Source organism: Alligator sinensis, unplaced genomic scaffold (assembly GCF_000455745.1).
Source record: "Alligator sinensis unplaced genomic scaffold, ASM45574v1 scaffold71_2, whole genome shotgun sequence".
NCBI lineage: Eukaryota > Metazoa > Chordata > Crocodylia > Alligatoridae > Alligator > Alligator sinensis.
In genome coordinates, this window is record NW_005842632.1 from 249,620 (window position 1) to 274,322 (window position 24,703).

General features: G+C 41.4%; 1 protein-coding gene across 2 annotated transcripts in view; it reads right to left on the reverse strand.

The window, feature by feature from the left end:
• SULF1 (sulfatase 1) overlaps positions 1-24,703 on the reverse strand; it is a 187,666-nt gene that overhangs the window by 139,253 nt on the left and 23,710 nt on the right. For both annotated transcript variants that reach the window (XM_025215238.1, XM_006033440.3), the window contains exons 2-3: positions 13,452-13,517; positions 10,446-10,542 (exon numbers count right to left, since the gene is read on the reverse strand). The gene's annotated coding sequence lies outside the window, so the exon portion shown is untranslated. The remainder of the gene's footprint in view (positions 1-10,445; positions 10,543-13,451; positions 13,518-24,703) is intronic.

Here is a 24,703-nt window from a genome sequence, read left to right on the forward strand (position 1 = left end):
CAGCAGGATTTTATATTGCTTTGCAGTTGACAGTTGAAGGCTTTTGTGAGGTCAAAGAAGGCCATGTAGAGAGGTTATGTTGATCCCACCATTTTTCCTGCAGCTGGCAAGCAGTGAAGATCATGTCAGTTGTGCCTCTTAATGGTCTAAACCCGCACTGAGATTCTGGGAGGTCTTCAGTATTAGGGTAACACTATGTGGATTTTTGGGGAGCATTGAATCTTCAGCTGAATAAAGGCATTACCTGTGGCCTAGCAAGAGCTGCTGACCACAAGGAAGAATGATAGCTAAGCTGGCCATTTGCTTATGCTAAGTAACCATCTTAACTGTGTCAACCATTTTCTGAGGAAAAAAGCAGCAAGTAAGTCTGTGCAAGTCTGTGTGCTGTAAATGAGGTGAAGTTTTAGGAATGTGGAAGATGGTACAACATGAGACAAAAAAATAGACTGGAATATGAAAACCAACAAGTAATACAGAATCTGAAATGAACATGTGCAAAAAGATGAATGGTGATTGGTACAGAAGCCTCCAGAAGCTTCCAGGTTTTAGTCAAAGTCTGCCCATTGATCGAAGAAGTTCATGGCCTTGGACATGCGCTTATAGCAAAAAGACATGTAAATGAGTGAAATGCATAGGCAATTCCATGCTAATGAAGAAAACAGTAAACAGAGGTGGAGTGTGAGATAGAAGGAGAAATGGGTGGAACAGAAGGAGGGACAGGGTGGAAATAAATGGTAATGAGCATAAACCAAAGTGTATACATGTGAAAAAAAACTATTCTTCAGTGTGGCTCCCTGGTTTGTTGTTTTTTTGGGAGCTAGTCCAAAGCTGTCTCCATTCTAAATAAGCTGTTGTGAGCAATGTGTGCTGGTGTTTGCTCCCTGCCTGCTCTGGTTAATGAGTAACAGGATCCATGAGCAATTGGATTGTCGTCTTCTTAGTTGTTGGGCGCCTCATGGAGTTGGGGGTCTAACATTTAGCAAGTGGAAGGAGATGATTCAGGAGGGTTCTCACAATGATCTTCCCTGTGGTGGACAGCAAGATGATCCCTCTGTAATTTCCACAGTCTGACATCTCTTTTCTTGAAGACTGTCATAATTATGGCATCCCTGAGGTAATCTGAGATTTCCTTATCATTCCAGATCCTTAATATGAGGGCATGGAGCTGTGATGTAAGCTTCTCTCCCCTTCACTTGAAGATTTTGGCAGGGATTCCATTTGCTCCAGATGCTGTTTCATTCTTCATCTGCTTGGTGGCTTTCCTCACCTTGTAAAGGATTGGAGGAATTCTGCGACTGTCTCTGACTGAGTGTTGTGGGATGGAATTGAGAACTTTCTTGTCAACAACAGAATCTAGATTGAAAAGGTCTTCAAAATTCTCCTTCCAGTGGATGTTGATGGTTCCCCTTTCCTTGATCAGGTCTCCTCCATCTTTAGGTCTCCAGAGGGTACCTGAGTGCTCGGATCATAGATGGCTTATCATGGATGTCAGCGAGATGTTGCATCTCCTTTGCCTTGTCTTCCCACCATCTGTTCTTCATATCATGGGTCCTCCTTTGGACCCCTGCCTTGGTTTGTTGGTGATTCAATTACTTTTGCTTGGAGTTGGTGTCATTATGCCAAGCACAAAATGCCTTGTGCTTGCGGTTGACCAACTCTTGTATCTCCCAGTCATTCTCATCAAACCAGTCTTGAAGTTTCCTGGTAGTGAAATGGTAATGGTAATGGTCTCTTCACAGGTGCTGATGACAGTGGACTTGAAGGCATCTAAAACATTGTGGACATTCTCCCATTGTTTTTGATTGGAATTCAGCAATTTTTTTGTTGAGATGGTGGTAGAAGAGGTCTCACTTGATTGGGTCCTTGAGTCCTTTGATATTGACTGTCCGTCAGCATTGCTTCTGCTTCAGCTTTTGTTTGGGACTCAGTGTGAGTGACATAACTGAGCAGATAAGCCAGTGATCAGTGCAGCAATCAGCAGAAACTAGCCTAGCTCAAGTGGACATCTGTGTGATCCCAGGCACAAACAATGGCATAGTTAATCAAGTGCCAATGCTTAGATTGCAGGTGCTGCCATGGTGTCTTGTACCTGTTTTTCTGAGGGAACAAGGTGTTGGTGATGGCGAGTCATGTTCCACGTGTTTGGTCAAGAGGAGGATGCCATTGCAATTAACCTTTCCCACTCCTTCCTTGCTGATGGTTCCATTCCAGAGGGATAAGAATAATCACTCCCTGATGCCCTATTAGTCAGAAGGAAAGAAGCAACTTCCAGAATAGGAGACAAGAGACTGCAGAGTCTGGGCAAAGATAGGCCACAGCTTCAACATGATTAAAAACCCCACCATGCTTCATAGAAGTGCTCATGTTGCATTGTAACAACACTGAAAGAAGAACCCTGCAAAAAGACTTTGTATATAATGCAGATACTCTCAGCAGTAAGTACTAGGGCAATTTACTATGCTTTGCTATGCTTAGTGGAAACATTGGGAACACAACCTAGGCCCAGGGGGAGGGGGAATGTAGTAGGTACTCAAAAATTATATTGAGCAAATGCAATACAGAAAATATGGATCCATATCCTCCCTAAACTTTTCTAATAAATTTGCTGCATTTTCATTTGAGAGACCAAATTGCCTGTCATCTTGTACTGGCTCTAGAACAGGGGTGGGCCAGATGAGGCCTGCCAGGCCATTCTATCCTGACCACAGGGCCCCTAAAAATTTTAGAAAATTAATATGTAGCTGCCCCAGGCTGCGTCATGAGGCCCTCGATGGCTTGCCAAAACTCAGTAAGCAGCCCTCCACCTGAAATAATTGCCTGCCCCTGCTCTAGAACTTCCCTTATATTAGACAGCTATTGATTATTTTCCTGGAGATTTCTTGTTGAAGTCACCAGGTGCTAATCTGAAACAGAATCCAGGTACATTCACACTAAGTCCACAGCTTTAAACTCAGAACAGAATAACTGGGATGGAGGGTGACTGCACAGACCTCTTACTAGGATTGTCTCAATAACATATGTACATATTCCAGATTTTATAAAATGAAGTTTTGAATGCCTGAGCATATTTCCAAACTAAGGAAGCAAACAGTTTAACTGGGAATGGAGGCATGGCTGGGGTGCACATGTTAGGTAAGACTTTCTATTTTCCTCCTTTTCATTTCCCTAGCAAAACTATGAATTGGGATGGCCTGCCTTTCAGGTAGAAATAGAACTAAGTGTGAGAACATCCCCACTTTCCCCCATGGACACAGTGGTGAAGTCACATACTCTGTCTTTTACAGTGCTTGCCATCTTTGTTTGCCTAGAGTAGGCTCCAATCAGATTTGGACAGAAATCTCAACATGGTAGCATCATATGCTGCATGCTAGAAGAACCTTTATCCATCATTAAACCTAAAACATCAAGACAAGATTTTCAAAAAGTTAGTTCACCAAGGTTTGCAAAAGATGTGCATGTTTCTATGACTCAACTACACACACAAAGAATTCACAGTTACCGTATTTACTCAAATCCAGGATGAAGTTTTTTCTTCCAAGTCAGGATGGGGTGGGGGGAGCCCCATCTTGGATTTGAGTACCTGCCTAGGGCAGGTCTGGCTCCAGCTTTGGCCCCAGGCTGGGGGGAGCATGGAGGAGAGTGGAGTTGGAAATCTGCAGCCTGCCCCTCCCCACCCACTGATTTCCCATACCAGTGCCTGCTTTCTGCTCCCCTCCCAGCTTACCTTCTGCTCCAGCTCTAGTTCCTCCAGCCTTGACCCTCCCCAGGTGGAAGCTGCTGCCACTTCTACTTGGGCAGGCTAGGTTGGGATCGGCCAGGGCCATGTTACTTCTGAGTATCCCATAAGAGTAGAACTGCAGCAGAAAGTAAAGGGGGCTAGGCAGGGAGTAGGGAGATGGGCACAGGCATAGGTAGGGTGGGTAGTCTACAAGGGAAAAAGAGTGTAGGGGAGACGGGCCAGACTAGGCTGGAGCCAGGCTGTGACTGTGCTACTGCTGGCTGACCCGGAGGAAAGGACTTGCACAAGAAGGTAAGAGGGGATGGAAGTGAGCAGGGAATGTGAGGGCAGACAAAGAAATAGATGCAAGGGGTAGAGAGGCAGGCACAGGCACAGAGGGGCAGGTGGCAGGGTGCGGGGGTCTGGCTCTTTGCCCCCCATCACTGTTTTTCCTGCCACAGCAATGGGTAGATGAATTCAGGACAACCTTCCCCTAATTAGATGCTATACATGGAACATTATTACAAATTTTCCATGTATAGAATATAATTATTATTGGGGTGGTTGTCTTAAATTAAGAGTCACCTAGGATTCAGATGCCCAGTTACAGATTCAATCAGTCATCAGTTATTGCTGAATGCATGATTTCTATGCACTAAAGAATATTTCTGAAAATACTGGCTCCAAGTCTTAAATTCTGCCATATTAATTAATTGAACTTATCTGTCGGAACATCAACAGATAATATGCCAGTAATATCTAACTGTGCTGAAAGGCTTATCAATAAATTATACTTGTAAGAGAAAACTTTCAGGCCTCATATCAAAAAGCTGTCTCACTGCTTTTTGTTGGCACATTCCACCTGGTACACCCATGGTTTAAGTGATAATGTTTCAATTTACTATACACTTTTTGAAGACATTCCTGATGTCCTACATGGATATGAATTACATTCACGCATTCTTTATTTGAGTATATAAGACAGGCTCTTTTGGGGAGTTATTGTGATGTTAAATATACAGAAAAGCACTATGTTCATAACAATTTTCTTGAAATGTTTTATTCAGCCAGACACAGTTTAGAGTGAATCTTAAAAGGATCAGGTTAGATGAGCTCTGTAAAGTTCACTGCTTAGTCAAAGTCTTTCTAAAAAAAATAAATTATAACTTAACTGAACATCCTCCAATAGAAGACCTTCAAAAGATGCTTAGTACTACAAGCTTTTGATAAGGCTCGGAAAATTAAAAAAACAAAGCAAAAAAACCACCCCAAAACCCCACACAATCCTCCCTGACCCTGCTCGTGCTTTTCTACAATTTCTGCCTGCAGCTTCCGTTTCTGGGGAAAAGAAAATACAGTTCACACACACTGAAGGGCTTAAATAAAGAATGTAGTTTTGATTTGCTTGAAAAAAATGTAATTAGGGTTGGGGAATATTAGTGAGAGAAGCTCTTCTTTGATTCAAAATGGTCACCCATCCATCAATTAGAGATTAACACCGAGAAGCAGAATTTGAAACTGGAACCCTTATGTACACTTTGAAACTTGGATCCATCATAACTATTTTCTTTTTCATTTTTTGCAACTAATATCTTCTACCTTAGCCATCTGAGTATTATCAAGTGTTTTCATCACTTCATTACTAATTGAGAAATATCTATCAGTATGGTCTACAGCAGGGATGGGCAATTATTTTGGGTGAAGGGTGGCTTACTGAGTTTTGGCAAGCTGTCAAGGGCTGTATGGGTAGTTCCACCCCCTAACCTCTGACCTTTGCCACCCAAACTCCCTCCCCTTGTCTTTGGAAGTACTCCTTTCAGCAAGGGGTTTCGCCATTTCAGAACCAAAAAAATGCTAAATTATATTCTAAAAAGCAAACATCTACAGCATTCATTAATTTGATTTCAAAAAATATTTTTGTCCTGATTTACGTGTGTTTGTGTAGTGTACATAGAGGTGATTGCACAATAACTTAAACGAAGTCTTACTCTTGTATATCATGGGGGGGTGTATAGGTTTGTGGGGGGTTGTGAGTGTGTGGGTATGTGAGGTGTGGGTGGGTATGGGGTTTATGGGGAATTGTGTGTGGGTGGAGGGTGGCTGGGGTGTATGAGGGGGTGTGGGGGTCTGCATGTATGGCAGTGCGAGGGGGGTGTGGGTGCATGTTTATGGTGGGGTGTGCATGTGGGACTCACCCTATGAACATGCACACACAGACACTTTGCTTCTGTCTGCGTGCGCGCGCACACACACACACACACACACACACACACACACAGATGTACTGGCATGGCCCTGTGCTCCCCAGTCCAGCTGGGAGTCATGTGGTCCTGAAGCAGGGTGGGGGCAGGAAGAGTGTGAAATGGCTGGGGGTGGGCAGGATTGGGCTGCTCAGTCCTGCTGAGGGCTCCCCCTGGGTCTTATGGCCCCTGGCTCCTGTCAGCTTTGACAGGCAGCCAAGGAGCAAATAAATATTAATTTACTAATTTTTTAGGGGCCCTGTGGGCTGGATAGAAAGGCCTGGTAGGCTGTATATTGCCCACCCCTGGTCTACAGTGAATTGTTTTTTTATTGGCCAAATACATAGCAATAGCAATTTACTATACTAGGGGCATGTCTACATGTGCCCCTGACTGTGCTGTCATTTAGTTAAAGCAAGTACTAAATGACAGCATGGTACCTGCCAGTACTGCATAGTCCCAGTGGTGCGCAGGTCATTTCTGACCCTATGTCGCCATAGCAATGAACTATGGCAACATAGCTCATCGCTACAGCAAAGTAGCATCTCATGTAGATGCACTCAGGACCACATAAATGAAAAACGCACACAAAACCCATTTTGACCAAACAGTTGCAAAGAAGGTACCTATAGGACATTTTAAGAGATTGCTCTGTTAAAAAAGAGCAATCTATTCATATTGTATGAAAATGAATTCCTTTCATTCTAAATGAAACTAAAGAGGATGTTAATCAGCAACTATTAGACAGCAAATCCAGATTAAAATTCTTGGCAACAAGTTCCTGAAGGCTAGAAGAAAATTAATATTATGCCAACATTTAAAATCGGTAAATGGAGCAAACACAAGTAGTAGTCATCTTGGCAGCTGCATGAAATAGCATCTCCATGAGTACTTCTTTTCCAGGGAAGAATACAGATTCCCCACTTAAAACACACACTCCAGTATTGGGGGGAAAGGTGCAAGGTGTATGTGATACAAAATGATAGTTCAATATTTGGATGATTTTACAAGCTGGACTGACAAATGAAGTAGTTGATGTAACAACTTCTGCGAAGTAGTTATATTGATAACTCACATTTTCATTGCAACATTTGCATTTTAATATGGCCAAAGTTATATATCTAGGAACAAATTTAGAGGTAATAAAATCAAGGTAGTTAGAGAATAAGGTACTTTATTATGGAAAGCAGTGACTCAGAAAAGGATTTGGGGATGATTAGCTGACCAGGAGTTCCCAGTGAGATACTGTAGCTAAAGGATCTAATATAAACCTTGGATGCATGAATAGTGGACAAGAAGCTGAATATGAGCCCACAAGTGCTCTTGTTGCCAAGGTAGCTAATGGCATACAGGGCTGCTTTGGTAAGAGTGTGGCCAGCAAGGGAAGTGATTATTCCCTTCTGTTCAGCACTGGTGAGGCCACATCTGGAGCAGTGTGTCCAGTTTTGGGCTGCCCTCTACAGAAGAGACATGGATAAATTGGAGAGTCCAGTGGAGGGCAACAAAAATGGGTTAGGGGGCTGGGGCGCATAACTTCTGAGGAAAGGGTGAGGGAACTGGGCTTATTTAGTCTGGAGAAGAGAAGACTGAGGCAGGATTTAATAGCAGCCTTCAACCACCCTCAAGTATAGTTCCAAAGAGGATGGAGCTAGACTGTTTTCAGTGGTGGCAGATGACAGAACGAGGAGCAATGGTCTCAAGTTGCAGCAAGGGAAGTTTAGGTTAGATATTTGGAAAAACAATTCTCATTAGAATGGTAGTAAACACTGGAACAGGTACCAGAGAGGCTGTGGAAGCTCCATCCTCAGAGGTTTTTAAGATTCAGCTAGACAAACCTTGTCTGGGGTGATATAATTGGGGATGATCCTGCTTTGAGCAGGGGGTTGGACTAGATGACTTCCCATGGTCCCTTCCAACCCTAATTTGCTATGATTCTATGATTCTAACAGGGGCCTATCAAGTAAGAATGAGGAGGTTATATTACTGCCACTTTGGGGACTTGTATGACTTCCAGAAATAGCATGGCTACTTCTGGGTACAAAGAAAAACCTTGAGAATGATGAAAGGGCTGAAAAGCACTTATAGTCAAACTGAAGGGTTAAATCTGTTTTGTTTAAAGTGAATGTTAAAGGGTGACTTTATCACAGTCTAGAAGTACTTATACAGGGGAAATAAATTTAATAATAGGAGCTATTCAGTCTATCAGACAAAGTTATGATGAGATATAATGACAACAAGTTGAAATTAGACAAATTAGACAAATTCAGACTAGAAATAAGGCCTATGTAAAATTAATGGTAAAGGTAATGAACCACTGGAACAACAACATTAGTTGATTCTTCATCACTTGAAGAGATTTTAAAATCAGGATTAGATGTTTGTCTGAAAGAGTTGTTCAAAATGTCTCCCCTAAAGCCATGACAAGAAATGCAAAACCTGCCAACACATCTCCACCACCCCTACTATTACTACACCCCACAACAGAGCCATCAGCATCCCTGGATCTTATAGCTGCACCTCCAGAAATGTAATATACCTCATCCAATGCACCAAATGCCCTGATGGAAAATATGTAGGAGAGACCAAACAACAACTGTGCACCAGAATGAACGCACACCGGAAATCCATCAAAGACAGAAATACCCAATTACCGGTGGGGGCACATTTCTCACAGGAGGGCCACTCTCTTTCCAATCTCTCAGTCCTGATCCTCAAGGGAAACTTACACAGCACTTCCCAGAGACGAGCCTATGAGCTCCATTTCATCAACCTGCTGGATACTAGAGATCATGGACTAAACATAGACATTGGATTTTTGATACATTATAATCTGCCTGGCAACTGACTCCCCAGCCCAGCCCCTGGCTTCTCTGCTTTTCATTCTATCCAGGAAGAGCACACACCAACTGCTGAAACTTCCTTAGCCTGACGAAGGGTTTTTGAACCCGAAAGCTTGCTCAATAACTTTTCTCCAACTATTTGGGTTGGTCTAATAAAAGATATCAAATTCACCCAAGGAATCTTGTCTGCCTATGTCCTTAGACCAACATGGCTACAACCTAAACTCCCCTAAATCTTGTCACTTAAGAATATATTTTCTATCATCAGTTAAAAACAAGTAAGAAAACTAGAAATCCTCATCTATCAGAACCAAAGCAGCAAACCAAAGGATACTTCATTAGACAAGCCTCTTTTTAAAAACAGAATAATCAACAAAATGAGGGATGTAACTGGCTGAAGATTTTATACCCTTTATAATGAGCAGAAAACAGGCCAGTATGGCATCTTATAGAGTAACTCATTCAGATAAGCACAAGCTTTCATCAAAGTAGATTGCAGCCTATGAAAACTCGTGCCTTTTTGAACCAATTAGTCTATCAGGTACTGCCACCCTTCCTTTTGCCTAATTTTACACTAGCCTGGCTAACTACTTCTTTCTTCCCTTCCTTAAAACTGTTATAAAATGTAGCTAATCTATTTGTTTTTTGAAAATGTATCATTAGTTAACAGCATAAATATAAGTTAGATGTAAACAAGACCTTCATCAGAGACCGCTATATGCACTAGCTTGGTATCTCTAAAAAAGGGACTTATATACAGATTTCTGTCACATGCAAAATAAATCCATATTCTAACATATAACTGTTATATTATCTCATAGATATATCTGTACAAATTATTTTACCAGAAGCATTGCATCATGAAAATGAGGTGACAGAAAATGTTATGGATGCTGAAGGAATAAAACTAAGAGCATTTTTAATTTCTTGCACTGTAATCTGTCACGTGGCTCCCATTTTAGTCCGTGCTTTGCTTTTGAGAAATGAGGTTTTGACGGGTGAAAAATATGACTAGGTTTATCTTGGTCTCTTTATGCCTATTTTGCCACATAACAAAACGACCACACAACTTGTTGTCAACTGACAGATTAGGTCTAAAAGTCAGCAGTGCCTTTGGAATGACAGAAATATTGCAGATCAGGTCTGGATTTCACTGGCAGTGCTATGTGGGATAGCTTACATAGTGTCTGAATGCACCATAGTTGGCAATTTACTTTTATGATCACTAAATTCAAACGCAAATGAAGGAAAGAATCCCCAAACATTACTTTTGTTGGATATAAACCTTTTTCTTAAAGTTCCCTCTTATCTTAACATGACTTTCCTTGGCCTCTAAAATACTTGTTTTCAGAAGAATTGGAGAAGCACTTTTTGCTCACATGTCACTGTTGAAAAAAAAATTCTAATGTATTGAAAATAATGCTAAATAGAAGCAACAGCTCAGCAATCTTGTGAAATCATTTACTGGATCTCTAAAAAGTTAAGATCCTCAACTTAGCAATGAGACTTTAAAGTTTGACAGGACAGAACCTCCAGGAGATTTACTCTAGCTTCATTATTGACCTAACTTGATACATAGGCTAAGCAGCATATGCTGATGGCTTGTTTGGTTTAATTAATTACTGGTTAAGTGTTTGATTTCTGTACCTTTGAAGATTTCCTGCAGCTGATGTGCCTGGGTTAATTTTCATATCATTGAAAGAAGTCTGTATGTCTAGTCTAGTAAGTTTATTGCATGTAGGACCTGCAAAGAGATCAAAATGAGTTAGTACTGCTGCATATCATACATTTTAGTTGTCTCATGAGGCCTGTTCATCTTGGAATTTAAACTGTGCTTGGAGAACCAAATTATTTCAAGTGTAATTATCTTATTTAATCAAGGCCTAAATTAAAAAAATTTTCACAGTTAAGATAATGAAAACATAATAGAATTTAAAACAAATGTAAAAGCTTCTTGATATCCTCATGCTATCTTGATTTCTGAAGTACTTAATACGTAGCTGTGCCTATAACCAAAGCATCAGCTTGGACCTCTAGTTAAGAAAACCCACAAAAACATTTTATTTGGGAAAAATTAGTTCAAGGAATCAACAGACAAACAACCATGAGGCAAGTCAGAGTGCAAAATTAGAACACATCAGCCAATCTATCAAGACTGAAAATGCAAATTTATAAACTGCTAACTGTAAATCCATTTTAAATGAGGGATAAGCTATTCTAAATTTGCCATGGAGTAAGAGCATTCACACATGTAATTCTGATCATTTAGTTTTTAGCATACACCAAAATCTTCCTTATGTATAGAACTTAGGATTCATAGAACAATACCACTATTATTCAGTAAAGGTTTGCCATAACAGTAGACAGCTGTAGAGAGCTCTTATGCAGAGTTGATTAATTTATAATGACAATTAAAGACAGCGTAATTGTTTATAATTTACTGTGTCTTATGATATCTATTGTAGTAGAAGGTAAAAGTAATTTGTAGTTACACTCCCTATAAGAAAGTCCTACTAAATGATATCTTTGGGTTTGGAATCTATTTTAGAATTTAATAGAAAGATCTCTCTCCTTTATACTGTTAAAGGATGGTTCTAAAACCCGGTGGACAAAAGATATCCATCCTATTAAATTCCATAAGTTTTTCAAGTATTTCTAGTGAATCTTCGTAATCCTTATTTTAGAGGACCTTACATTCTGTGGGATCTAGCCATAGGTTAATCTTTATGTGCTCCATCTGTCAGTTTACCTTCTTGATAATTTGTAAAAAAAATGAATAATTTGCAGTTGCTCTACTTGTAATTTTTTTTAATTTATCTGTGCCATTTTTAGAGGTTTTGGATACAGTTTTTCTTTAACTGTGTCCTATGTAAAACTCGACTGAGCCATCAGAGTTAAATTTAACATGTCTCTTCTTCCTGTAGCAAGTGTCAGCCAGCTCATAGCTACTGTTATCTCTCGTGACCCAAGCAGCTAGCCAAAATGTGGGATCTAAGTTATTCAAGTTAGAAGAAATTGGTGGTCTTGTAGCTTTGATTTAATTCTATTTACATGCAATAATGTACTTTCCTGAGCACAGTACAAAGTAAACAACAGAAGACAGTTTTCCTGTTCACAGCACCAAACCTTTTTCATGTGAAGCAAGCCTATCCAGAAGCCACCCTATCTCTTTGCTTCTTTCAGAAGTCTCTCTTGACATGTCTACACCACAATGGTGTGCTGGCCAGGACTGCGCTGAGCACACAGGCCACCTTCTATAACAATTCACATGCACACTCCAAACTTGGAATGTTGGTCAGGGTCCTTGAGATTATCCCCAGTGGTTGCTCTCAAGCACACCAGAGACAAAAGTCTGAAGAGCTGCTACCGACTGATGCCCCAGAATGTCTTCACAGTTGTGTTTCTGAGTGTGGAATATACTGTGGGTGTGTCTATATGAGATGCTTTACTGTACAGTAGATTAATCTACACAGTACTAATTAATGTACAGTAGACTTATGCACTACAGCATTGCTATCTACATGTGTGCACATTTAAAGAACAGTAATTTACTCTTTTGTGCAGTTAGTTACTACCCATAAATACCAGTGGTAAACTAACTATACAGTAGATACTGTGCAGTAAGTATTGCATGTGTAGATGCTGGCTGGGAACAAATTTGCCCCCAGTCAGCCCCTACATTAGGGAGCCACAGGGGACTGGGAACTCCCCTGGTCCTGGCACTCTCAGCTCCTAGCTCCCCCCAGGAGCCAAGCAGTGCCAGGACAAGATAAGCTCTCTGCCCACTGCCTCCCTCCCCCACCCTGGTGCTGCTCAGGTCCCAGCTTCTCACAGGAGCTGGGAGCTGAGTAGTGCTGGGACTCAGGGGCAACCTGCTTTCCCACACAGACTGGAGCTGGCCAGGAACTGTCCCATTCTGAGACAGGTCCCAGCCAGCTCTGGGCTGTATGGAGAGTTCTCCACAGTATGCAGCCTGTGAAATGGCTGGGACCTGTCCAAGAATGGGACAGTTCCTGGCCAGCCCCAGGCTGTATGGGGAAGCCCACTGGGCATAGGTCTTGTCCCCATGTGCACGGAGTGGGGGAGCTCTGCAGCAGCAGCACGCTTCCAGTCCCATGTGTATCAGGACCCCTCCTGATGTGTACGGGGCCAGAAGACAGGTGCCACTACAGTGGGCAAAGTTCTCCTGACCTTCTGTTGATGGGGACCAGCCCTGTGCTCCCTGCCAGCCCCCAGGCTAGCTCCCAGGGGAAGCATGGAGCTCCCCCTGGCTGCTACAATGGGGCAGAACAGGGCAGGAACAGTCCTGTACCCGGCTGCTCCCATTAGAAGCAAATCTGCTCCCAAGCATGTGTAGACATGCTCCTGGGTAGGGTTACTGCATGGTATTTTTACCACACAGTAAGCCTACTTCAAATTAATAGCACAAGTATGTTACGGCACAGTAACTAATTGGGTGTAAATTTGATACCTGCATGATGCTCAAGCTGGCATAAGTTTTCATATTTACTGCGCAGGACAAGCATGCATGTGTAGACTTGCACTTGTATTGTATTGTAATTTTGGTTACTGCCCAGTAAATATATACCTGTAGATGCGCTCAGTTATTATTAAGCTATAAATAACTGAAAATTACTTTTCTTTAAAACTTACCTTTTTCTGATGAAAGAAAGAAATATTGTCATCTTTTTCCACACTCTTCCACAATTCAATGTCTTACTACAATAAATATTAAAAATAGGAATCTTAAAATCAATGCTGAACAATAAGATAACAATTTTTAATGGGAAGAAATAATAATAAAAAGCATTAGTTATTCTCTGCACTTTTATCAAGCGTATATTCCAACACAGTAAAAGAATGTTACATTGAGTGGAGGGTTTTAAGCTTATCCCATGACTATCACAGAGAGTAGATTGCCTTTCATTTCAATGGGCAAAGTTTCAGTATAATGGGCTAGTTTATTTGCCAAGTTTTCTTAATATACTGAGAAGTCTCTGTTGCACATGCATTTCCTTTCTTCAGTGGAGTAGCTTGAGAATATCTGGTAGCTATAGGTGGCAGTAGCTTTCTAATTCTGTTACTAGATACAAAAAGCAAAAACACAGAAGGCCCTATTTAGACCCTAACCATAAAGTTTGTGGTTAAACTTTATCCTCTATAAATTGAGAAAAAACTGCATCTGCTATGAAATTTTCAAGTTGATAATGGCTGTGAAAACCAGTAAGTCTACTGGGGGTTTTCTACCTTCAAATATTAAGTCCAGAGTCTGAAAAGGGGAAAGGTAATATAGAGCACAAGCATATAGATATGAAATAATCAGAGGTAAAAAAAATTAAAAAGTATACAGCTCTTTTTCATAATACAGTTTCTCTCTCACTTTCTAAAAGGATTGATTATCTCAAGTTTGTAGTATCTGTGCATTTTCTGTCTACAGTCTTCTAATTTACATAAGCAAATGCTGATGTGATAGTTAAGATAATCAGAGCAGCAGGGTTACTACACATTAAATGAAAGCAAAAACATTTTGTTCTCAAATAAGGTTATACATATAGGTATAAGTAGCCACTGAGGAATTGCCTCTTTCAGTGAATACTGTACTCTGCTGATCCATCATGCTGGGCCATGATACAATGAATTACAGTACTGTCTCCAAAAAGTAAGTCACACCAGGCAGCATTTATAGTACACAAAATGCAACATTATATTTACATTGCACAAGTGGACCACAAATGCACAAGTGGACCAGTTGGATAAAATTAAACCCCAAATCAACCATAAGTAGTTACACTGCATAAATATTTGTTCCTTATCTGTTGTTGCATTTTCAGTTGTCAAATCAGTTTGCAAAGATTATACTTTGATTTGAGATATAGCTATCTAATGACTTCTTTCTTTCAAAATCATTTGGAAACAGACATTTTATTTTTGGTATTATCAGAATTCATGTACAAATGAGATGCAGGCTGAACCAGGCTGGACAAAGCAGTATTAAATGCAGTAATAGGGAATAGTCCTCTGTGGGCAAGGGAATGAACTATACAACATAATTGGTAATTTCTACTTCTAATACTAACGTGGGAAATCCTGAGGGGGCATAAAGCCAGCAATCTGCCAAACCCTTACATTAGGGGGAGGAATGTATGAGTTGGGCTGGGGCCAGAGCACACTATGGTCTGTTGATCTTTGTCAGTGTCATGGTCTCTGGAGGGCCATCACAAGCAGCACAAGATATAGCAGCTTTTACACTGCCAGAAGCCAGTTCAGAGCTCAGCCAGAAACAGAATCAAGTAAAGCAGAAAGAAGTCTTTCAGCTCCCCAGTCTCAGCTGCACCATGTTCTACACTGGCACATCTGAGAACAGAGACCCTAATACTCATTTATAGGAAGGTGAAACCAAGGTGTAGATGGGATCTGTGATTAACATAAAATCACCCAATCAGTTGGTAACAGAGCTTGAAAGAGAACTGAACTGCTGATTGCTAGTGCCAAGCCTTGGTCAATGGAACATGTTTTTTTTCCCCCCACATAACTGAATTGATCACATTTCTTAGTTACAGCACTTTTTGCTCCACAAAAAAAAAATTGACATAATTAAAAGTTGTAAAAAACCAAGGATAGTACAATTTTCTTGTTGTGTTAATCCAATGATGCTCAGCCCTGACTAGCCCAGGAGCATACAAAGTCAGTCTTAGCCAAATATACGTTGCAAACCTGCAATAGTTGTACCATGAGCAATAGAGAGAAAGAGATCCAATACATTGCACTGTTCATGATTACAGAAAAGATACACTCCATGCATGTAGTAAACAATGACAACAAAAACTCTTTTGATATAATTTTCTATGAAGAGCCACAGGTGCTACACTGAACAACTTATTATTGGCTAAGGAAGTCTGGTCTGGATATCCCTGTTAGGCGCTCACAGTCTGGAGTATACACAAGGGATCAGTGGTCAGGTCAGCCATATGAGAGCATGGGGAAAGCTTTACAAGTGTTAGAAGAAAAAAAATAAGAATAGCAAATCATTCTTTCATTTTTGAAAAAAAAAATTATTAAGGGATGTCTTTGTTTTGTGGCTGTTGCTTGTTGTAGTTACATTGCTGGGTGGATAGTGAAGGTAAGGGCCAGATTTTCCCTCAGAAATATAAGCAGAAATCCCAGTGAAATCAAGGATGGTTGCATACAAGCACCAGAAGAAAGATTTTGGCCTCAACCTTGCCATTAAAAGGAATATTTCTCTTCTATTATTGTTGTTGTTATGGGAAACAAATTGGGTGAAGATTTTTTGGAAAGAAAAGTGATTTACACTGGCCAAGAAAGTAAAAAGCAGAGAAGAACATGAAAAATAATAGTCAGGATGCACAAAAGTTAATGAAGAAAGAACAGCAAGAAAAAAGAAAATTGCTGAGGGAAGAGACCTAAAAAGCAGCCCTCAAATTTTCCTTGCTCACATTAAAAAGTTGACTGTGCACATATGGTAGCAGTTGCATTTTCTTCCCTGCTTCAGTTATCCATGTTTTTCCTGGACTGGAATTAATTGTTTCTTATCTTTTCTGCTCTGCTCACCACTGTATCCCATATGTTGGATAATGCTACACTGATACATAAGAAAACAAAGACAAAGATCATCACCAGCAGCTATATAGTAATGAAACACTGTGATTACAGCAACCTTATTGTCTGCATGTGCACATGCACACACAATAAAATAAAAGCAGTGAGCTAGCATAGAAGAGTGATTTTTTTTGTTTTAAGTCCCTGGATACTACATATCAGTAACGATTCAAGGCATTATCCAATACCCATTTAACCTAGCAGCGATTTTTTTTACATCTACTTTAGTGGCATTAGATTGGATTAATGATTACTTTGCGTTGGTTCTGCACCAGCCCAAAGGGACTACCCTGTCTAACATGATGAGGGATGACCAGGGTGGGGATGAATATATGCCCACTATTGGCGTGGATCTTGTGAGGGAGCATCTTGAGAGGCTGGACCCCCATAAATCAGCTGGTCTGGATAGGTTGCAACCAAGAGTGCTAAAGGAATGGGCAGACATCATAGTACAGCCACTGGCGAGCATATTCATTAACTCGGGGCACTCAGGCGAAATACCTGAAGAATGGAAGAGGGCCAATGTGGTGTCCATCTTCAATAAAAAGAGGAAAGAAGAGCTGGGAAACTACAGGCCAATCAGTTTGACCTCAATCCCTGGGAAGATTTTGGAAAAAATTAACAAAGAAACCATTCTAGACAGGCTAACAGAAGGCAACATTCTGACTGATAGCCAGCCTGGGTTTGTTGTGGGTAGGGTCTTGCTTGCCCAATCTCATTTTCTTCTATGACCAGGTGACATATCACCTGGACAAAAGGGAAGAGGTTGATGTCATATAATGTGGACTTTAAAAAGCCTTTGACCTGGTGTCCCATGATGTCCTCATGGAAAAATTGGGCAACTGTGACCTTGACTACTCCACAGTCTGATGGCTGGGGAACTGGCTCCGAGGTCAGACCCAAAGTGTGGTAGTTGATGGAACTGAATCACCATGGCACTCAGTGCCTAGTGGAATCCCCCAAGGCTCCGTTCTTGGACCTGTACTCTTTAATGTCTTTATAAACAATCTGGACACTAGTACCAAAAGTGGACTGGCCAAGTTCACTGACGACATCAAACTTTGGGGAAGAGTGTCCACACTTGAGGACAGGCTGGTGATCCAAGCTGACCTTGATAGGCTTGCAAGGTGGGCTGATGAAAACCTGATGGCATTCAATACGGAGAAATGCAAGGTGCTCCACCTCGGGAATAAAGACCCGCATCACACTTATAGGTTCAGCAATGCTACGCTCACTGGCACCATGACCAAAAGAGACCTTCGGGTCATGATTGACTACAAGATGAATGTGAGTCACCAATGCTATACTGAAGCTGGCAAAATGAATAAAACTCTGGCTTCCATCTACTGATGCATCCCGAACAAGACCCAGGATGTCATCCTCCCACTGTACTCAGCCTTGGTGAGGCTGCAGCTAGAGTACTGCATCCAATTCTGTGCTCCTCAATTTAGGAAGGACATGGAGAAGTTTGAAAGAGTCCAGAGGAGAGCCACATGCATGATCAGAGGGCAAAAGAATAGGTCTTATGAAGAGAGGCTGCGAGCTATGGGACTCTTCAGCCTAGAGAAGTGCAGGCTCAAGGGTGACTTGGTGGCAGCCTATAAGTACATAAGGGGTGTGCATCAGGATCTGGGGGAGCACCTGTTCACCAGAGCACCCCAGGGGATGACAAGATCCAAACTCCTGCAAGACTGTTTTAGACCGGACATAAGTAAAAACATCTTTACTGTCCGAGCTCCCAAGGCCTGGACCAGACTCCCCTTAGAGGTGGTGCGAGCATCTACTCTGGACACTTTCAAGAAACATTTGGACACTTATCTTGCTGGGATCCTTTGACCCTAGATGACTTCCTGCCCCAGGGGCAGGGGGCTGGACCCGATGATCATACGAGGTCCCTTCCAGCCCTAATGTCTATGAAATGTATTAAATCTACGGATCAGATACCTAGGGAGTGGTACTTCTGCCTTAATGATTCCATATATGTATTTCCTCCCTCCGTCTATATATTACAGCATGGCAGTAGTATATTACAAAGGACAAAGGGGCTGATGATCAAGGTATAAGAGTAAAGGACTAGTCATTCCAAAATCCTGACGTTTTGTAAAATTTGTTTCCCGGTTTCTTTCAGATGCTGCTAGTATTATTCCTTCACACTGCTATACTATCCTCTGTACTATCCACACTCTTCTTCATTCCCGGAGCCCTGTATACAATTACATCAGGGAATCTGGTTATAAAAATGATTCCAATTTGTTATGGAGATGGGAACTTAACAGAGTGGCACAATAAAAACAAGCCTAGTCTACACAGTGTACTAAAATATAGAGATAATACATGTAAGGTAGGTAGGGACTTCCTGACTGATCATATTTCTGCCTGAAAGCAGGGTAGATTTTCACCTTATAAACTAATTAGAATCAGAGATATATTGCCTGCCATCTGCAAGTCCTGAATAGTTGCTGGCCCCTCTTTTCTTGGAGTAGCATATATGCAACCGATAACACACAGGAGGGTACATTTTCATTAGGGTATCACCACATCAGTGATGTCTTGAGATTCTGAATATTCTCAATGGTGCAAGAAGAGGCAATATAGCTGACCACAGTCTACATGCAGGGATTGTAATGATGTGAGATTAGATAACAAGAGAAGCATAGCTGAGCTACCTCCAAGGACAAGCCAAGTTGCTGCAGAAGTATTGTTGGTGATTCATTAAAGAGGCAGTCTCTGAGTCAGCATTGAACTTATGCACTCAGCATGCTGCCGGAAGTGAGGTCTTTCAGAGAAGAAAGTGTAAGGCTTTTCTACAGATTTAACAAATGGAGTTACTCAGCATTACTCCCTAAAAACAACTATATATGTATATACAAATGCTTGCACAGAACAACTTAGCATTTCATCCCAGATACAGTTTTGTTTCACTGGTGAATGAAATAATTCCTGTGCACACAGTTGTGTAACATGCTTTGGTAAATTGGGGGATTAAAGATTCTATAAATATAAGTTGCAAAAACAAATAATTCCCTGCAACAACTACTAACTGCAAAGAAAAATAAACAGCCCAGTATATTTTGATAGTAATTTATTAGCTTTGTAAATACCAGAGAAGGAAGGGGAGTGTCTGATTCTAATGGTAAGCACCCATAATTTTCTTAGGAGAAAGTCCTCCAGGCACTCAGTTCTTCAAAGCCCTGTCTATGCCAGTTTTACCCACTGACGTTAGTGGGGATTACAGTGAGCAGGAAGGATCTTCTCTGAAAGAAGATCTTTTCAGAGAAAATACCCTAACACTTCCTAATGTTTCAGCTCTATTGATGATAAACATGGGAGTTCTAGTACAAAGTTCTAATGGTTTTTGGTATTGTTCTCATGTTGTAAGCAGATCCAGATTACGTGGCGGCAGAAATGTCATCAAATGGCACATTAGTGCTTAGGAACACTAGTGCTCCTACCATGGCTACCACTTGTGCAGCAGCCTGGGCATAAAGATGAGTGGACAATTTAGACCAGGGGTGGGGGTACTTGGGAGGGCCCTAGGGGGTACGTTCAGGCAAGCGGGGATGGAGTGCTGCTGCCTCCCAGGAGCAGGGCTGGGGGTGGGCGAGGGCAGCTGCACCCCTCTGTGGGCCACACAGGTGCTGCCCGGCTGGCTAGACATGGGGCGGAGGCAGAAAGCTTCCTGCCACCCGGTGCTGCTGTTGCTCCTTTTTTTAGTAAGTGTACCCTGGCTCTATGTCCAGCTGCGTACCACCCCCACACCCCGTTTTGTGTCCGGCCACGCGCCACCCCTTGACCCCGGCTGCTGGGGGTACACTTACTAAAAAAGGTAGAAAGCCCCTGATTTAGACAAATATGCTATGTAGACATAGCTAGTGGTTCAGATCCTATAAGCCAATAAAACATGTTCTGTATTTCTATTTGTAAACATAAATAGCGATGGTTTTTTAAATTGACTTGCCAGGCCCTTCCAGGGCTCTATCAACAGAGTAAAGAAGTTCTCTATTATAAACAGCTGTAAAAATTAAATCGGCTCCTTCAATGGAATGTCCAATGATGGTAGAAGTAATACACAGCACTGAGCTGATCAAGTATCAGTTCATTTCGATTCAGGGAAAAAAAACAATGCATGTCTAAAAACCTCTTAATTAGCATCATCATTAGGTAAGATGTGAAATACTTCCCTTCTAATGATAACAGGCCACATTCTGAATTCCTTATTAACTCACTAACTTCAGACAAAATACCTGAAAACTGCACTGGGGGCTTTGCCTATATGAGGAAACCAGGATTTGTTACTATTAAATTAGGATTTGAATTTCATACTATTTAAAAAGGAGAATATAATTGAAAAACAAAGACAAAAGTCTTTTTCTAGGCAAACAACCTTTGCTTATGATTTTGTGCACCTGCTATATCATTCGACTGATGGGGGATTCTGAATCTTCCAATTGATAGCCTAACATGTCAAGACATTTTGTTGCATTGTAAAAATACATTGGCATAAGGGCTTGAGTTTGCTCACAAGTGCTTTTTCTAGCTAGTGACAGAACTGGACTTCACTCTTTGATTTCCACAACACAAGGGAGAAATCCATATTCACTGAAAACTTAGATTACTAAAAAATGTACTTTAGATTTACACCAATACCAACAGAACTTTGCCCTAACTCATAGGCAAGAAAAATATGGAACGTCCTCAAAAAGCTTGTTCATTCATGTGATCAAACAACTTCTTTATCATTCATTCTGAAATTATATTAACTACACAGGGTCTAATTCTGCAACTGTACTCACAAAGAATTTTACTCTGTTGGCATGTCTACACGAGACATGTACTGTGTAGTAGACTAATAAGCTCTGCAATAAATGTCTTGGCATCTACATGTGTGGTCCTATTAGGCTGAAGGAAACTACTATCCTGCTGCGGAGTTCTCATGCACAACAATGCGCACGTAGACGCTGATCCAGCTCCCTGGGTACTTCAGTGCAGGGGCACATACTGTGCCAGGGTTTATTGCTTCACTTTTATATACATGCGTAAATGTGCCCAGTGAATAGCCCAATCATCATCCTAATGGAACTAGTCACAGCTGAAAGTGTAGCTAGGGTGATCAACCATGGAAAAATCTAGCCCAAAAAGACTAAAATTTGATTGCCCAGTTACTGACAGTATTCCTACTCAACTTGGCATTAGCATAGTTTACTGTGATATGAGATTAGTAACGGCGCCATAGTGCTCATGTAGACCCCTGACTGGGAGCAAAATCTGGCTCCCAGTCAGCCATCTACTAGGAGGCAGGAGACTGTTCCCTGCCCCTGGGAGCTGCCTGCTGCCAGGGCGGGATCCAACACTGGAGCCTGGGCAGGGACAACGTCCTTATTTCCCAGCCCCCACTGCACCCTCGTGATTAGGGAGCCAGGGTCTGTCTGGGAGAACCTTATCTCCCAGCCCAAGTTCCATGACTGCGAAGCTCAGGCTGGGAGATAAGGGTCTCTCCTAGCACTGGCCCCACAGTCACAGAGCTTGGGCTGGGAGATAAGGATCTCTGAGCACCAGCCCCATGACCACAGAGCTCAGGCTGGGAGATAAGGATCTCCCTGCACTGGTCACAGAGCTGGCGCTGGGAGCTCCCTGATGGCAGGGGCAGAGGAGCCTCTTCCCTGCCCAGCTCCATGAGCATGGAGCTTGGGGTGGAGTGTGGAGGAAGCACACTGGGGAGCTTGTTCCCCACTCAGCTCTGCACTCACAGACCTGGGTGGGGGACAAGCCCCCCTGCCTGTTCCCCTCTCCAGCTCCACACTCACAGAGCTGGGTGGGGAACAAGGTGCCTAGCTTCCACCAAGTATGCAGGGCAGGGTCTGGGAAATGTCCTGTCGGGGACAGGTCCCAGATCCATGCCCTATTTGGGTAGTCGAGGCACAGGGCTTGGAAACAGCTGCAGGGGTGAGGTAGGTTCCAGCCCCTTGCCATGATCTGCTGGTGGGACAGATTGCAGTGAACTAGCTGCTAGCTGCCCCACTGGCAGATTGGGACAGGGGCTGGGACCTGCCCCTCCCCTGCAGCTCTTTCCAAGTCCCCCGCCCTGATCAGGGTGCCAAGGCCAGGAGCTCCCTGTCCCAGCAGCAGGTAGCACACTTGAGGCCAGGAGAAAGCTGCCTGGGGGGAGCCTGGAGCTCCCCACGGTGGCAGTTGGGTCCCATTGCGGGACTTCAGGGAACTGAGTACAAATCAGCTCCATAATCCCTGCATGTGTAAATGCATGCCCAAAAATGCTTACTCCAGATTAGTTTACACCAGAGTAAATCTAGGACATAGTAAATACATCTGGAAATGCGCCTAGTCTGTAAAGTATACTTAAGAAAAAACTTCCACCACACACTTGTGGGGGAAGAAAAACAATTTGCTTTGTAAAAGTTATGTATCATGATTTTAAGAGAGTTTTGGATCCTGACATGAAAAGTATGAAAAAAATAGTTTTGAAGTGTAAAACAAAATTCAAAGTAAACAAAGGTAGGAGGTAGAACAGGAAATTTCTTTAGATGTTACTTGATGAAGGTTAATGCATCTCCAATTATATATGTGCTTTCTTAGTTGATAAAATATCAGCAGCTCTCCTTGCTTCACTGTTCTGGCAGATCTGTTTCTTCAGCAGCCAAGTAAAGTTTGCTGTTCAGTGAGAGAGACTAACTAGAGGCAGTGATAGCTTAGATGGAAAAAAGAGAGGTTTAATAATGCAAGTTTTCTATATTTCAACACACTTAAAAGTCATTGTGGTTTGAAACCTGACTATTGTATATTTCCCCTCTACCCTTTCAATATAAAGGTGTCATTGGCATAGAATTAAAATTAGTACATCCAAAAGCATTATAACCAGAAAGAGTTCAGCAGCATTTAAATACTTGAGAAGCCAAAACAAAACAAACAAACAACAAAGAAGACCCCACCACACTAGTGACTGTGATATTTGCCGTTCTGGCATGGACATAAGAACATTTATGCTTTAATTAGACAATTATAATTCATAATTTAATTAGTTAATAAGGAAAAGTCAATGGCACTAGAGTGTTGGAATGGATTGCCTTTTGTTACATTAGTTCACAGAAATAAGTAAATATTCCATAGACACAAAGAGCTTTGGCTTATATTAAAGGTTACAGAATTAAATCTAAACTCCTCCAAACAGTTCTATCACGTTTACAAGCACTTTTTTCCAATGGGCTGAAATATTACCAAATGGCAGCATGACTGTAAACAGAAAAGATACTTTTCCCATGACATTTTTCTCAATGCTTTGGAAAAACCTTATTGGCTTGTTTCAGAATCTAAATATGAAAACTAAAAAAAAATTAACAGGATGTTTTTCTGAAATTCAAAACATATTTTAGACTTTCCTATGTATTTATATTGTTTATGTTACTTAAGCTGCTGCTTTATGGTAACACAATATTTATTGAGGTTTAAACAGTTATGGAATAGATTTGTACCTATTACAGTGATAACCTTTAGCAAGGCTGTTTTAATAATCAACTGGAATTTTTTTTTTATCATAAAACATATGGCTTATCACCCTAATTAGAGACATATTTAAGAGTTTAATACAAGATACCACAAACAATGTTCAGGGGGTGTGGAGGAACCTGGGTTTTATTCCTGCTTTGCTGAAACATTCCTTTTACTTACCAGTGTTTGTAAATCTGGATTAAGAATGGATGGAAAATAGTTACGGATTAACTACATTCTGTAACTCGTACATTTAATCAGCCTCTCATGGAACTACAGATTTGAATCCACTGAAAGTCTTGCTTATCATAAAGCAGAAAAGGAAAAAACCCTGAACTTAATTCAGAAAGCTAAAACAAGTTTAAATATGCCAAACACTGGGAATGTAAATATTTACAAACTTTTGTTTTATTCTGGTAGCAAATGTTCATTTCATTTATTAAAAAATGATCGTGAAACAAGTTATTATTCACATGCAACTTTTCCACACCCTACACATGTACAGCAAGCATAGTCTGGACAATACTACACAGTTAAGCAAGTCATATTTTAGTCTGCAGACAAGAAATTTCTTAATAGCTTTCCCTTTAATTCTCTCAAGGATATGAAGCAATTGGTTATGTTCATGGATATGGTATTTGTATTATGTCTTACAAACAGTACACTTCTGCTTTCTTTTGTCTAACCTTGATTCTATACACTGCAAAGTCTTTCCACAATCTGTAGCTGTAGTGTAGGAAGGGAAGCGGAGAACACTAGCTCCAGACCTCCTTTTTAAGGTGTGGGAA